We start from the raw sequence: 15,571 nt of genomic DNA, 5'->3' as shown, positions 1-15,571 counted from the left end.
TGAAGATAGTGTGAAGAAATATAAAATAGTAAAATAGCTTATATCTTCTAATTACTCTACAGTAATTTAACATGTTAATTAAAGTGGCTATTGATCGCTAACAAATGGTATTTTATACGAAGAAATTTGGATGCAAATTCCTTTTTTTCAATCAATTTTTTTTTTGAAACAATGTAATTTCTGAAAAAAAAAGGCTTTCCATAAGATGAATTTTTAAACATAGAAAATTATTTTGATATTATATTTAGTTATTAGAATAATATTTTAAAGAGAGAAAAATATATCATATTTTCTCTTTGGCTGAAAAACTTTTTTTCTTTATAATTTACATATATTTTTTTTCTTCTCTTTCCTGTATATATAAGGGAGATGTGCTTCAATCACCAAATTTCACATTTATGTATGACCCATTTGTTTCTACAGGGCAACTTCTCTTCTTCTTCTTCTTCTTCTTCTTCTTCTTCTTCTTCTATGAGTGTAAGGTATCTTTTAACACCCAAAAAATACATGGATTCACTATACATAGTCTTACAATCATTAAGTCACATTGTATGACCCATTTCACACAGTCCTCTCTCTCTCTCTCTCTCTCTCTCACTCACACACACACACACATTGGTCACACATATATATCCACCACAAAGACTGAGGGAAAATATTGTGTTCATCCTACGAAATAGTTTTTGCAAATCAAACGTAATTGACACAAATTTATGTAAAATAAATCGATTAGAATTATATTATATATCTTAGTAATCAGTGCACTATTACACAATTGCAGGTCTCATATTTAAGCCCATCCGAAAGCATCCGTAATAAATATAAATCAATTTCTGGAACCTTAAAGATCTAGATATCCATCATTTAGCAACTTTTGAATCATTCCCTCATGGATGTGACCTAGCCTACAATGCCATAGGTAAGCACTGTTCACCTCATCTCGTCTCCTCTTGGATACACTTACATTCATGATATGTGGAGTAGTATCTAATATAAACAAATCATTATGCAATGTTCCTCTCGTGATGATTTCATCATCTAGTAATATCGAACAACCATTGTTCTCAAAAACTAATTTAATATCCACTTACTGCCAAATATGAAATGGAAATAATGTGTTTGATAATAGAAGGAACAAAATAGCATGCATCTAATGCAATAATAGCTCCACCAGGCAGATGTAGGGCAACCTCGCCAATAGCTACTGTAGCAATTTTTGCTCTATTGCCTATCTTGAGGTCCATCTCGCCTCTCGCCAATCTCCTAGGTCTTGATAAAAGTCTGACAAATGGAGACTGATCATGAATATACCTAAAGCTTCTTTAGGCTTTTGTTTCACCCTCTCTGCAAGGTACTCTTTGTAGTTACTCTTCCAATGCCCATCTTTGTTGTAGTGGAAACATTGGCCTTTGTCCTTTGCCGAGTCTTTCTTAGCAACCTTTGCTTTACCTGGTTTGCCGTTGCCTTTCTTAAGGGATTTTTCTGTTTTTCTTTTCTTTCTGGTCTCATCAGTGTAGAGAACTGGCTTCTCTTTCTTGATAGTGGTCTCTACCTCTCTCATCATATTGAGGAGCTTAGGGAGAGTCACCTTAGGCTTGTTCATATTATTAGGAGCATCACCGCCTATGCATCAGCAATATGGTCTATCATGTATACTATGCTATATACCAGGCTTGATATAACATATGTTCTGAGTGTCACGAGTAGGTATCAGGCGGATCCATGCTTGGAGCACTGGAAAGCTATAGTGTATCCTTAAGAACTTGAGAAGGACTGAGGATCTTGTTGAATCTCGTATTTTGATGATGAAACCACTTGATATATGTTTATGATTTAATCTACGTTTTGAGTGACGCAGGATACTTCGATCAGGATGAGACAATTAAAGCAGGAAAATCATGTTGGGCCGGAGGAACATGTCAGAAGATTGGACGTCGGGCCAATGGATCGGTCGACGTATCGATAGAAGGCTTCAGGCCGTGGATTCGGGCATCGGGCCAAGAAGAGCAGATATTGCGCCAAGGACATCGGAGTTGCGGAGTTAACTGGCCGATTGGGTAATAGGCCGCAAAAGAGGACGGTGCGCCGAAGAATCGGACGAAGCGTCGAGAGACCAATGACATGCCGGACAACTTGATTAATGCTTAGTATTAATTGTCTAGATCGAAGTTTCTTTTAAGTGTGCAGGATTAACTACAATGAAAGTAAGACATGCAGCAGGAGTTGCGCCGGAGTCAAGACTATGATCACGTTGGGAGTTCGAGAGTTCGACGGAAGTCCGGACGGTCGTCGGAGGTTCTGCGGGAACAAATCCGAGAAGTCCAGGGGCTTGCCAAAGAAGCTCGTCGGAACTCGCCAAGTGGATCATCGCAAGTCCAGGAGTTTGCCGGAAGTCCGCAGGAGCATCACCGAGGATTCATCGGATGATCGACGGAAGTTCGCCGGAAGCTCGCCGGAAGAAGCGATTGACACACCGGAGCAAGCTGCAGTATATGCCTTAAGAAATTCGTAGTTAGCAGGTTGATTAAGTTAGAAATGGGAGGTGATCCCATTAACTTAATCTTAGGGCAATTGGGCCCTTGAAAGACCCAAATTGGGCCGAATGGATCAGCCCATTCGGACCCTGATTTGTTGGCCAGAGGTGCAACCGCCCCTGACGGGCGGTGCAACCTCCTGAGCTCGGTCTCCGAGCTCTGGCTGGGCGGTTCAACCACCTCTGACAGAGGTGCAACCGCCCAGAGGCTCAGTCTCCGAGCTCTGCCAGGCGGTGCAACCGCCCCTGTCAGGAGGTTCAACCGCTAGACCCCTGAATTCTGGGAGTTGACAGTTTTGAGCTCGGAATTCAAACTGGTTTGAAGCCTATAAATAGGCCACCCCTTCAGCAATGAAAGGGCACTCAAACACACCGAAATCAAAATATTTGTAATTCAGAAATACTGGAACCTCCCAACTATTAGTTTGAATCACGGCCAATTCGATATTCAAATCTGTTTTACCTGTGAATTTCTATTGTCATCGAGGGATTTCCTATCGCCGCTCAAAAGTACTAAATGAATATATCGGATAAGGTAGGACTATGATCGATAAGGTGGATAGGAGTTAGGGTTTTTCTTTTAGATAATAGGAATAGGAAATAAAAAATTAGTTTTCAAAAATTATATCATGTTTTTCTTTTTAGCATCTTTGAAAAATTAAAAACTTGATCATGAAAAGTATATTGCTAAGGTTTCATGCATGTTGAATGATGTATGCAACATTATGGTTGATAGTTATATATGTGATAATGCTTAGGATTAATCCATGAGTATAAATTTGAACCCTTGACCAGAATAGGCATAACCAAAGATTGAAAAGGAGTACGACATATCACCTACTTTCTAGTGCTAATATATAACCATTGCTAATATCTTCTTTTACAAAGACAAGATTTGATTAGATCTGTCAGAGCGTGCAAGCATTTTTAATTTTCCTTAAATCAAAATAAGTTATTCAGAGGGCAAGTAATATATATTTAATATATTTTTATTTTATTAAAAAATTTAAATAAATATATTATTTATGATTAATTAGTGTGATTAATTTACCAAGAAGCAATGATGATAGACAAATCAGTCAGTCCATCTTCTTTTACAAAGAGAGAAGTAATTTTTTAGTGTTTTAATCGAAATAAGTTATTCGGAGGGTAAAAAAAAAAAAGATATTTAGAAATTAAAACTATTATCATCCAAAATTTACATGAGATGATATAAAATGACTAATCTATTAACTCAACTCTCTTGACTTATTTTGAAATTACTTGAAGTTTTTCATGAGTGCTTAATTTAGATAATAGGAATAGAAAATAAAAAATTATTTTCAAAAATTATATCATGTTTTTCTTTTTAACATCTTTGAAAAATTAAAAACTTGATCATGAAAAGTATATTGCTAAGGTTTCATGCATGTTGAATGATGTATGCAACATTATGGTTGATAGTTATATATGTGATAATGCTTAGGATTAATCCATGAGTATAAATTTGAACCCTTGACCAGAATAGGCAGATTCAAATCCACATAAATCTTTAATAAACACAATAAAAGAAGACACAATAGAAAGGCCAGGTTGCATATCCAAATCTCTATTTAAAGTAAGAACTATTCAAGAGGCCAAAGATTTGAATACTTTTTCTGTCGAAGAACTTATCATATTATTAATGACCAATGAGATAACTTGCAATGCTCATGAAGACCTTGAGAACAACTTTCCTAAGAACATGAAGGAATCTCTCGTACTTTTGAATCAAATTCCTAAATGATTCAAAATATTTATATGTGATATTGACGACCTTAGTGAATCGAAGGGACTGGCGGTGGAACAGCCAGACTGGGCAGTTGCACCGCCCACCACCCGAGAGCTGGGCGGTGGCACCGCCCAGCACCCGAGAGCTGGGTGGTGGCACCTCCAGTCTGTTGTCGGTCGGCGACATTTTAAGTCTGTTTTGACCGCGTCCGCCTGTCAGTGGCGGTGCCACCTCCTGTCAGTTTCTGAAACTGATAGCAGACTGGAGGTGCCACCGCCCAGCCAGGAGGTGCCACCGCCCAGTCTGGCTGTTCCACCGCCAGACCCTTCGGTTCACTGGTTGGGCTTTAAATTTAGCCTAAACCATGTCTAATTTTGGGCCTAGTTGGCCCCTAACTAGGAAATAGGATTATCTCTTAATCCTAATCCTAATTACAAGAGAACTACATAACTAAAAACCATCTTAAGCAAGTTTTCAACCGCGAACGTCGAGTCTTGTACCGGCGAGCTTTCCGACGAGCTTCCTCCGACAGACTCCCAGCAAGCTCCCGATCTTGTGATGACTTTAATGAGTAGCCGAGTCTTCTCGGTGATCTCCGTGAACCTCCGACGATCTCTTCGGCGAACTTCCGAAAATTCCGACAGATTCCCGATTTCTTCTCGGTTGGTTCCGGCAGCATCTCCGATAATTCTTCGGACTCTTAAACGTCCATCAAACTTGACTCCGGTATTCTTGCTTTGTGTTTTCTAGTTATCGTAGTTAATCCTGCACACTTAACTCAATAATATGGATTAGATCAATTAACCCATCAATTGATTTTATCATCAAAATCCGAGATTCAACAATCTCCCCCTTTTTGATGCTGACAATCAATTGATGACGGAGTTTAAACATAACTCCCCCTATCTATATGCCATATAATGAGAAGATAAAAACACTTGAATTTCATCCATTGAATTCAAGCATAAATCGATAAGTTCTCACGGTAGAACTTATCGTTATTCTCATTAAGCATAAGTAAATACGAAACTTCGATGAAAATGATTTTTAAGTCGAATGATAAGGGCAATTTTTACAGGAGATAAAGATTTCATGATATAGATGTAAGGCTTGCTTTCAATATGATCAATTAGTCTTGCGATATTCTCAAAGATTTTGTAAGGCATATAAGACATTCGTATCACACAAGCTCTTGTAATTCATATAAATCATGTTATTGATGCGCATAAGGATCCTTCTCTATTAGAAATACGTTGTTTGAGTGCCCTTTCTGATATTGACGACCAATCTCAATTGTGATAACTCTTGACCAAATTCCCTAGTGCTAATATACTAGATTAATTTCATGTATATACATAGAACTGTTTCTGATTGGAATAACTATAATAGTCGGCGAAATTGATAACATTTATGGAGAAATAGGATTAGGGAGACACCAGGTACCATTAGCAATGAACTCGGAAACCTTCCAATCTTTGGGAGCCCCAAGATCTTTTCGTATTCTGTCACCATATAATTGATATATACTCTTCCCATTCACCCAAGGATCATACCACATATTAGTACTAGTTCCAGAAGAGATTGCATAAGAAATGTGTTTGATTAGCCAATTTCTTGCCTTTAAAATTCCTTTCCAAGCTGTAGAGTGGTATGTTCTTGTTGAAATTTCCCAGATTGATTCCTTTGAAAGATACCTAGCAGAAACCCAATGTGACCATAAGGAACATTTGTTTTGCAAAAGATCCCACAATTGCTGTACCAGACATGCTTGATTCCAATCTCTAGTATTTCTCAAGTTTAGCCCCCCTTCATCTTTCGGTTTGCAAATGCTATCCCAATTTACCATATGCATAATACCTATTAGTTTCTTTAAGGTATCCCACGAATATGTATCGTTCTGTCTTGGATTCTAATTTGTTAGGGTTGTGCCTTTTGATGTAGGTAGAGTAACACCAAATCTTAACAACCTTAAGATCAGGCTTTTACCTTTTCTATATCTCATATGGAGTAGACACCACCGACTTAGTTGGAATTCTGTTCAGAAGATAAGCTGTGGTCTCCTTTCAGATACACCATTGAGCTGGGGTGTATAAGGAAGTGTTCATTGGGACATAATCCCACGGTCCTTGAGGAATTGGGTGCTCTGTGCTCAAGTACTCATCTCCTCGATCTGATCGAAGAGTCTTTCCAATCTGATTCTTCACTTCATTCTTATACTCCCTGAATTTTTTGAAAGCCTCGAACTTGTACTTCATCAAGTACACATGTTTATACCTTAAGAAATCATTAGTAAAAGTAATAAAGTAGGAGTAACCACCAATGACATGAGTTGATGTGGATCCACATACATAACTATGTATGAGTTTCAACAACTCAGTGACTCTCTCTCCAGTTCCACTAAATGGAGAGTTGGTCAGTTTTCCACGAAGGCAAGACTCGTAAGTTGCATATGACTCATAGTCGAATGGATCTAGTTATCTATCCTTTAGCAACTTTTGAATCATACCCTCACGGATGTGACCTAGCCTATAATGTCACAAGTATGTGTTGAATCTCGGATTTTGATGATGAAACCAATTGATAAATGTTTATGTTTTAATCTACGTTTTGAGTGACACAGGATGCTTCGATCAGGATTAGACAATTAAAGCAGGAAGAATCATGTTGGGTAGGAGGAAAACGTGTCAGAAGATTGGACGTCGGGCCGGTGGATCGATCGACATATTGACAGAAGGCTTCGGACCATGGATTCGGGCATCGGGCCAAGAAGAGAGGATATTGCGCCAAGGATATCGGAGTTGCAGAGTCAACTGGCCGATTGGGCAATAAGCCGTAAGAGAGGACGATGCACCGAAGAATCGGACGAAGCGTCGAGAGACCAATGACATGTCAGATAACATGATTAATGCTTAGTATTAATTGTCTAGATCGAAGTATGTTTTACATGTGCAGGATTAACTACGATAGCAAGGCATGAAGCAAAATGAAGTCCCGGAGTCAAGGACGCGATTTCGTTGGGAATTCGAGAGTTCGTCGGAAGTCCGGATGTTCGTCGAAAGTTCTATCGGAACCAGCCAAGAAGTCTCAGAGCTTGCTAGAGAAGCTCATCGGAATTCACCAAGAAGATCATCGTGAAGTCCAGGAGCTTGCCGGGAGTCTGCTGGAACATTGCCGAGAGATCGTCGGAAGTTCGCCGGAAGATCGCCGGAAGAAACTAGACTTCGGACTTGTTTAGCTTAGAATATGTCTTAGGAATCGTAGTTATTACGTAATTGGGTTTGGATTTGGGCCAACCCAATTAGGAGCCAACTAGGCCCATGTAAGAACTGTGTTGGGCCCAATGAGAGGCCCAAACAATGCCTCAAGAAGTCTCACCGTCATGGCACAGTCTTCGAGACTGTGTCAAGCAGTGGTACCGCCAGTCTGGGTGGTGGTACCACTCAGCACTGCCCCCTAGGCGGTGGTACCGCCCAGGGCAGTGTCAGTGTCAGACTGACATTGGGCGATGGTACCACCCAACACAGGCAGTGGTACCGCTTGTGCCCGGGAAACCCGGGATGAGATGATTTTAGGCTCCAAGTTTGAATCAACTTGAAACCTATAAATACCCCTCTCATCCCTGGTTAAAAGACACAAGCACAGAGAATACAAAAGTGAGAAAATACTACTGCAATCTCTTTAGAAATTTCCTCCTCCATTCTAAGTTTAGAATTTTGTAAAAGAGGAGTGTGAGTGCTTGTAAGGGTTATCTAAACCCGTGAAAAGGAGAAGAGGGGTGTAAAAGGTGATTCGTCTTCGCCTATTAAAGGAAGACCTCTAGTGGACGCCAGTGACCTCGTCGGAGGAGGAAGCCGAAAGTGGATGTAGGTCACGTTGACCGAACCACTCTAAAAATCTGGTTTGCATTTTACCTTGAGCAATTTATCCTTACTGCAAACCTCTTTAATAGCTTACTGCCTTCAATACTTTTCCGTACGCTTTCAAGCTATCTTTACGAAACTGGTTTTATCGAAACGGCACAGAGAATACAAAAGTGAGAAAATGCTACTGCAATCTCTTTAGAAATTCCCTCCTTCATTCTAAGTTTAGAATTCTGTAAAAGAGGAGTGTGAGTGCTTGTAAGGGTTATCTCCTAAACCCGTGAAAATGAGAAGAGGGGTGTAAAAGGTGATTGACCTTTGCCTATTGGAGGAAGGCATCTAGTGGATGCCGGTGACCTCGTCGGAGGAGGAAGCCGAAAGTGGATGTAAGTCACGTTGACTGAACTACTCTAAAAATCTGGTTTGCATTTTACCTTGAACAATTTATCCTTACTGCAAACCTCTTTAATAGCTTACTGCCTTCAATACTTTTTCGTACGCTTTCAAGCTATCTTTACTAAACTAGTTTTATCGAAATGAAACATTTTTGAAGACGTTATTTTATCGCTGCACTAATTCACCCCCCCCCCCCCTCTTAGTGCCGACCTCAGACGCTCTTGATTCCTAATAGTATGCACTATTCATGGATTCCTTAAATAGAGAAGGATCATTGTCGAGACCCACTTGATGTGGATTAGGGAGATTTGGTTATATAAGTAGACTGACTAATAATTGAAGATTGGCTCCTTCCATTTTGGTTAGCCCAAAAACGTAGAGCTTATCAATGCTTATTATAATTCTCGGCCATTACTCAAGTAAGGAGGTTCGGTTTTTGGGCGTCAACAGAACCCCAACCTCTTCATCATCTCCGCCATCATTGCCTTCGTCTTCGTCGCATCTGCTTCCATCCACCTCCTCCTCCGCTTCTTCTCCTCCCGCCGCCTATCCTCTTCCGTCGCTGCGGCTCCGCCGCTACCACCGTCAGAGTCAAAGCCAAGAACTCCGAAATTTTTGGCTTTGGGCTGTCTCCAAAAATAAAAATAAAGAATGGAAGGATCCAGTCTAGAGTTCAATCGGATTTCTACGTGCGAAACGACTTTTGATATTTGGCGAACACTTGAAATCATGCACGAGGGAACTAGTAGTGTCAAAGACTCGAAAGTTAACATTTTATTGCATGATTTTGAGCTTTTTCAAATGCAACCAAGCGAGACTATAGGCGACATGTACACCCGTTTCACGGATGTCGTCAATAATCTAAGAGTTCTTGGTAAATCTTTTTCGAATTTTGATCTCGTAAGCAAGATCTTAAGATCCCTTCCAAAAAGGTGGGATCCTAAAATAACCGCAATACAAGAAACAAAAGATTTAAATATTTTTGCACTTGAAGAACTAATTGGGTCGTTGATGATATATGAAATGGTGCACAATGCTGGATTCGGATTTTAAGTCAGCATAATTTATACACCACCTCCTCCTCCGCTTCTTCTCCTCCCGCCGCCTATCCTCTTCCGTCGCTGCGGCTCCGCCGCTGCCACCGCCTGTCCTCCACCGACGCCGCTCATACTCCTCCGCAACAGTTGTAGCTGCTGCGGCTCCCCTCGACTCCGGCCTATCTGACAAAGACAAGGCGGCACTCATCGATTCCCTCCCGCTCTTCTCCCTCGCCTCCTCCCTCGTTGTGCTCCCCAAGTCGTCGCCGGATTGCTCAGTCTGCCTCTGCCCCTTCCGCCCCCAAGACGAGCTCCGCCTTCTCCCCGCATGCCGCCACGCTTTCCACTCCCAGTGTAATCTTCTCTCAGGCTAACCATTGACAAATATGACATTGGCAAATATGAACGAAGCGCGACTTAGGCAACGCAAGCTAAGTTCGCGTCTTTGCCACGAGGGTGACTCGCGACTTAGGCGATGCAAGCTAAGTTCGCGTCTTTGGCCGCAATGGTGCCTCACGCCTTAGGCAATTCCAGCTAAGGCCGTGACATTGTGGTATCAGAGCGGGCAAGCACTTCGAGCGAGCAGCGAACGAACTTCGCAACTTCGCCATGGCAAAGCATCGTGGCGAATCAAGCAAAACGGGGCAAGCCGGACCCTTACCCCAAGCGGCCGTAGGTGGGCTGCATGTGCACACTCGCTCTCATGCTGTTGGAACCGCTCAAGAGGAGCGCGACAACGAACAGGATGAGCGAGAAGTTGGCTACTCTTCACGAGCGGAGGAAGCGCAATCTGGAGCGCTAACTGGGAAGAAGAGTCACAAGGAGAGACTCACAACGGCGGAAACCCGCCTGGATGTTCTCGAAGCGAGCTTGGAAGAACTCTACCATGGCCAACAAAGGCTTGTTGGGGTAGAGAGCTCGCAAGAGGAAGCAGAGTCCAAGATCGACAAGGTCGAGGCCCTAGTCGACCGACTGTCTGATGACACCAAAGACTCCGTGCAACACTTACAGGATGTTGTGGCGGAACAACAAGTGCACCTATTTCATGACAGCTGCTGATTTCATGCTCTTTCGGGATGGGATGAATCAGTGTACTGATTCAAACTTGAAGACTCCCACAAGGTTTCTGTGTGAATGACTGACGAAGACAGTGGTGTGTTGCACCGCGAAAACGTTTTTGGGCTCATTGACAGTTTCGCAATATCTGCTCTTCTTGGCCCGATGCCCGAATCTACGGCCTGAAGCCTTCTGTCGATACGTCGACTGAGCCATTGGCCCGACGTCCAATCTTCTGACATGTTCCTCCGGCCCAACATGATTTTCCTGCTTTAATTGTCTCATCCTGATCGAAGTATCCTGCGTCACTCAAAACGTAGATTAAATCATAAACATATATCAAGTGGTTTCATCATCAAAATATGAGATTCAACAAGATCCTCAGTCCTTCTCAAGTTCTTAAGGATACACTTTATAGCTTTTTAGTGCTCCAAGCATGGATCCGCCTGATACCTACTCGTGACACTCAGAACATATGCTATATCAAGCCTGGTACATAGCATAGTATACATGATAGACCATATTGCGAAAGAGAGCTGGGCGGTGGCACCTCTTGGCTGGGCGGTGGCACCTCCAGTCAACTGTCAGTTTCAGAAACTGACATGCGGTGGCACCGCCAACATCGGGAACTTAAGAGAATTCAAATTTTGGAGCCCAAATTTGAATCCTCTTGAGGCCTATAAATACCCCTCAAATCTCAGCTGAGACAACAACCTTTTGGAGAAGCTAGAAGTTGAGAAAAGCTTTAGGAAAAGTCTTGTTTTCAAAGCTTGAGTGTTCACTTCCTTTCTTTTCATTGAAATCTTTGTAAAAGGGTGAACCATTTGTAAGAGGTTGTAAGAGGGGTGTAAGAAGGAGATTGATCTTCGCCTAGTAAAGGAAGATCATTAGTGGATGCCGGTGGCCTCGACGGAAGAGAAATCAGAGGAGTGGATGTAGGTCACGATTGACCGAACCACTATAAACCACCGTCTTCTCTGGTTTGCATTTACTTCCTGCTATTACCTTACTGCAAACCCCTTCAATAGCTTACTGCCTTCAAGTTAAAACGCAATCGAAACGGTTTCAAACGAAACGTTGGTTTTATCGTACGAAGTTTCTAAAAGTGTTTAAATCGTTCATATTTGCCAATGTCATATTTGTCAATGGTTAGCCTGAGAGAAGATTACACTGGGAGTGGAAAGCGTGGCGGCACGCGGGGAGAAGGCGGAGCTCGTCTTTGGGCTGACAGTGTATCCTTAAATAGAGAAGGATCATTGTCGAAACTCTGTTTTGACCGCGTCCGCCTGTCAGTGGCGGTGCCACCTCTTGTCAGTTTCTGAAACTGACAGCAGACTGGAGGTGCCACCGCCCAGCTCTCGGGTGGTGGGCGCAACCGCCCAGTCTGGCTGTTCCACCGTCATTAATAATCTGATAAGTTCTTCGACAGAAAAATTATTCAAATCTTTGGCCTCTTGAATAGTTCTTACTTTAAATAGAGATTTGGATATGCAACCTGGCCTTTCTATTGTGTCTTCTTTTATTGTGTTTATTAAAGATTACATACGAGCAATGAGGCCAATAGGTACTATTGTAAGCGCGAACGAGCGTTTGAGTGTTAATCTGATGGTCGATCCCCTAATGGTTTTTCTTTGCCTAATCCGGCATATCAAGTTATCGCCGCTCGTAGAAACACTCTTGACAAGGGTTAGGGTTAGTTGGGAGGTTGCTAAGATAAATCTTTTATTTTATATTTATAAATTGTTTCGGATGAAGCCAAATGAAACTATTATTGACATGTACACTCGTTTTACGGATGTCCTCAATATTTTAAAAGCTTTTGACAAATATTTTTTGAACTTTTAACTTGTTAATAAAATATTGAGATCCCTTCCAAATGGTTGGGACCCTAAAGTAAGAACTATTCAAGAAGCCAAAGATTTGAATAATTTTTCTGTCGAAGAACTTATCAGATTATTAATGACCAATGAGATAACTTGCAATGCTCATGAAGACCTTGAGAACAACCTTCCTAAGAACATGAAGGAATCTCTCGTACTTTTGAATCAAATTCCTAAATGATTCAAAATATTCAAAATATTTATATGTGATATTGACGACCTCAGAAGTTAAATAGGAGTTATCATAGTTTTCCTCCTTCTCGACCATGAATGCCGTTGCCATTAATGCAATGGCTTCACCTGCTCAACTCGGGCTTCGTTTAATTGTACAGGAAGCCATAAGTGGGTCCTCCATGCATGTGGCCTTAGGCTCATCGTCCGACCCCGTGATAGGGTAGCAGCACATGTATCCTTATCTAATCCCCGAACCAACCACCTCACCTTTTCACCGCCCATGTCAGATACACCACTGATACAATTGGATTCTCCTAGCTAGAGTCCTAACAGACCGCCCTCTTCAAATCAGCCTTGTCCTCGAGGCTGACGATTCATGAATTCTGGGAATTTAATCTTCAAGTCGTAATAGTTCTCCCAAGTGGCATCTTCTGTTGGTAGGTTCGCCCACTATATTAGCACTTCAGTAGTGGGTCGTCATCGTCGAGTCACAATCCATCGATCAATAATGGCACTTGGTTGGGTCTAGAGTTCTCCTTGGGTAGTCATATTTGGTGGGTGGCTTTGGGCTGTCTCCAAATTGGCCGTTAGCATATCTGACTGGCCCAAAGTTATCGAATCAACATAGTAAGATATATTCATTTGGTACACTGTCCGCCGCTCGCCGCTCGTTCGCGGAGCCAAAAAAGGCCAGTTTTGGCCAGTTTTGGGGCTGTTCGACCGTGCTGCGGTGACCGTGGTGAGCGGAGCAAAACGTCAGCCATCTCAGCACCCTGGAACCCCCCGGGTGGCACAGGGCTGGATGGGGCTTTCGTATAGCAGGGAACGTGCCGTCCGTCGCTTCGCTCGCTGTCCGCCGCTCGCCGCTCGTTCGCGCAGCCAAAAAAGGCCAGTTTTGGCCCGTTTTTGAAAATATCACATACAAGGATATAGTGGAACCTTTTGTCGACATATGTCTACAAAACCATTAGGGGATCGACCATTGTTTAGGGGATAATTGAAGAGTTATGCATATGGAGAAGACAGTGAGTGCTCTTTTTGAATATTCTGAATATATTAGAGACCAATCTCTCGTACAAGTTATATAAGGATTCAAAATATTCAAAAGATTCGGTTTTCAACTTCATACAAGGATATATTCAGAATGACAAATATTTTGAATAAAAAGAGAAGAATTGTTTTAAAAGCATAATACTTAATACTTTAAAAATATAAAAATGATGATATATACATATAATTTATTTAAAGCCAAGTTCAACATAAGTCGACGTCTTTGATCGACATTCAAGGTCATACTCACAGCAGAAGCATATTCCACGAGTATCTTGGCGAGCGTACGATTGTAGAGAGGAGCATCATCCTCATACTTGATCTTAATTTCTGTTAACCATCACGAAGAAGAGTCGCGACATTACGATTTAAACATGCAAATAAAACAAAATATTCTCACTCATCATAGGCGACGATATAACAGACTTCACACACAATTAGAGGGTTTACAGATAAACTGGAAATCTTTGAGCAAAAATTTGAGGAATTCACATAACCAAAGATTAGTGATTACCTCTTCCCCCGGAAAAAGCAAATAATCCAATCAAAACCAACAACTTTAGCCACAGCCATCGAGCCATAACCCTTCAGCGACGACGGATTCCTACACGAAACCCAACAAAGATTAAGCCTATCGGGGATTCACCAAGCAGTTCTTGAAAGTTTTCGACGAAAGGGAGTTGCAAAGAAGAAACTGTTGAAACCGTGTGAAAGATCGAAGCTTCGGAGGATGGACGATGCGGAAAAGATGCGGGCACCTTCGATGATTCGAGTTCTTTGGGTGAACCGAGATCGATCACGTCGGGAGCGCGGGCGGGAGCCCTATGAAGTAACGAAGGTGGTCCCCCGTTCGCTCTACCAGCCGACGGAGTTGCTCTGTCAAAACAAGAAATGAAAACGTTATTGTTGCAAAATTACCTTTAATTTTTTTGTTTCTAACAACAGATTCGGTAATTGTCGGAAAATGGAGCCGAGACAGCCATGAACCAAAAACATTTTTCGTTCTGAAATTGGCGTCACTTTTTGTTTCTAACAACAGATTTGGTGGCCACATTTAATTGTTTCTAACAACAGAGTTGGATGAAAAGGAAATGGCTGTCAGTATGAACAAATATTAAAAGATGGAAATGTTTTAAGGATGGGAATGACAAACATTCCAAATACGTCATCCAGAAACATTTGTTGCTGCTTTGACTGAGCTGATGATGCATTTCCGAGAGGTACAGGAAAAGCAATTCAATCAATGCATCAAAGAGAAGAACATGTCCAACTTGGCAAGTAGGGCCAGAATACTGTGAGGTTCACTTTGTTTAGTTTCTTGGCTGCTACATTTCCACTCTGTCTGTGGTGGGACTTTGAGGATCCGAGGATAGGATGGATGCACTCTGATATCATAGTTTTCAATATTGTCCAGTAATTTCAGATTGGCAATATATGTCATGCTAACCAAGAATACCTACTACTTGGAATGTTGTTATATAATATACAGGATGATTGGGCTATTCATTTGGCCCTCATTGCACTTTAGGTTAGGATTTATTGAAATATTGATCTTGAGAACCAGGTAGTTATTGTTTATACCAAAAATAATTAGAGAATGCTCCAAATATCTTCCATAGATACATCGGACAAAAATAATATTTTATCAGTCATAATGCATCGCATGTTTTTACGATATCGTGCGTAAGGAAATGTTTTCTCTGATGATAACGTATCATACATATTAATACTTTATTTATTATAGACAAATACATCATGCGAAGAGGGGTATCTTGGTACAATGCAATGAGACATATTAAACGGGCATAAATAAATCTTTTCTACATTTGTTCAAC

The sequence above is a fragment of the Musa acuminata genome, chromosome BXJ3-11 (assembly GCF_036884655.1).
Source record: "Musa acuminata AAA Group cultivar baxijiao chromosome BXJ3-11, Cavendish_Baxijiao_AAA, whole genome shotgun sequence".
Taxonomy (NCBI): Eukaryota; Viridiplantae; Streptophyta; class Magnoliopsida; order Zingiberales; family Musaceae; genus Musa; species Musa acuminata.
Note: the sequence above shows the minus strand (reverse complement) of the source record.